The 1,823-nt window shown below is 39.7% G+C and overlaps 1 non-coding gene across 1 annotated transcript; it reads left to right on the plus strand.

Moving 5' to 3' along the window:
• Window positions 1-1,348: 1,348 nt before the first annotated feature.
• Window positions 1,349-1,455, plus strand: LOC145118028 (small nucleolar RNA R71). Its single transcript, XR_013713012.1, has one exon. It is a non-coding gene; the product is annotated as a small nucleolar RNA R71 (small nucleolar RNA).
• Window positions 1,456-1,823: the final 368 nt, after the last annotated feature.

Raw genomic sequence — 1,823 nt, forward strand, 5'->3', positions numbered from 1 at the left:
CTTCTTTTTGAAGAGTCGTGAGTTGGACTCCTACCCACTCTACGTTGCGTCGAGTGGAAGTGTAACCTCCCCATTCTCCATTATTTTGAGCCTTGTTCGTTTGTAGGCAACCCGTCTGTTGAATGCCTTTCTTGAGCTTTCTTGCATTGTTAGGTTGACATCTTCTTTGTGCTTTCGTTTGGGTTCTTTCCTCCCTCCAGTGTCTTCAGCTTTTGTCTTGTCTCTTTTCGGGTTTTTCTTATCAAATTTGGACTCATCACTCTCCTCTTCTTTTTCTTCAATCGGCTTTGTTACTGGATTTGGTGGTCTTGTAAAAGCAAACACCTCAAAAATCATAGGCGTTGAAACTGGAGGTTTCGAATAATTCACTTCTTTTTCCAATTGCTCTTCGGGTAAAGACTCCTTCCATTCCTCCCACACTTCTTCCTTCACGCGTTCAAATTCATCATGCTTAAGGAACTTCATGTTTTTTTGTTTCACCATATTTGCATTGTCACGAGATGGGAAAAGGAGAGGTGGTCGATACGACTCAATAATAGAAAAATCATAATATTCTATTATTGCCCACGACGTGACACTATTGCCTCCATGTCGTGGCGATTGGGAAGCTTCACGATACTCTTCTTCTTCTTCTTTTCTTTTTACTTCGAGTGACTGATTAGACTCCTCTTCAAGGTCCTTCATATGCTCCAATTCATCTTCTTCTTCTGTATCAATGGCCATGACTTGATCTATAGGGATCGACTCGACTATTCTTGAAGGTAGATCTGATATATTTTCTTGTAAAAGTTTTGTTAATTGCCCAACTTGTGTGTGGATACTAAAAATAGATTCTTGTTGAACTCTAAGTGTTACATCAGTTGCATCATGTATTTTTTCGCTAGCTTCCATGAATATGAATAGCATCAACTCGAGAGCATCTATCTTCTCGGATTGGACTCGTTCATGTTGATAGAGATCATGCTCTAGTTGTTGATATTTTGTTGTGTCTTGAGCTCTCTTGTATTCCAATTTATAATCCCTTGTAGAGTGAGGTCCTCCACAAGATTCACATCTATCGTGTACCATATTAAATGGCCCATCCATCTTTGTGAGCCTATTTTCCATGGCGTCGAGTTTCTCCATTTCAATCATTAAGACTCTAGAAACTCCATCTATATTCGATTTTCTTCTCGTGATATCCTCCCCCCTTGGGTTGTGATACTCCCGTGAATGCTTAGTGAATTCTTCAATTAAAGATTTATTTGTTTTCGGATCCTTCTTTTTCATGGGCCCTTGAGAGTCTAGAAGTTAGCAAGTGCACACATTGACTCCATCATAAGATATTGAGATTTCTTGTTGCATATTGAATTCATGTTGAGGGCAATGCCGTAACAATCTCTTGTAACGTTCCCAAGCTTCGTATAATGACTCCCCCTCTAATTGTTGAAAAGTTTGGATGTTTCTTTTAAGTTTTTCCACTTTCGAAGGAGGGGTAAACTGGTTTATGAACTCGGTCTTAAAATCAGCCCATGTCGTGATTGCTCCAAAGGGAAGTGATTTTAACCATTCCTTAGCTTCACCCATCAACGTCACCGGTAAAAGTCGAAGCATCACCGCATCTTTACTCACGTTAGGTGCATTAAAATAATGTGAAATTTCCACTACGTCTTCTATATGCTCATAAACGTCCTCGTACTCCTTCCCACAAAATGGTAGTTCCCTTAACATATTGATAATGTGCCCTGAAAGTTCAAACTTTGTCGTGGCTGGGATTTTTGGTGGATCTAGACACCATTTGTTTTCGTTCCTCATATGTCTCTTGTACTCTTCCATTGAAATGG

Source organism: Lactuca virosa, chromosome 5 (genome assembly GCF_052849685.1).
Source record: "Lactuca virosa cultivar CGN04683 chromosome 5, Lactuca_virosa_CGN04683_v6, whole genome shotgun sequence".
In the NCBI taxonomy this organism is placed as follows: domain Eukaryota; kingdom Viridiplantae; phylum Streptophyta; class Magnoliopsida; order Asterales; family Asteraceae; genus Lactuca; species Lactuca virosa.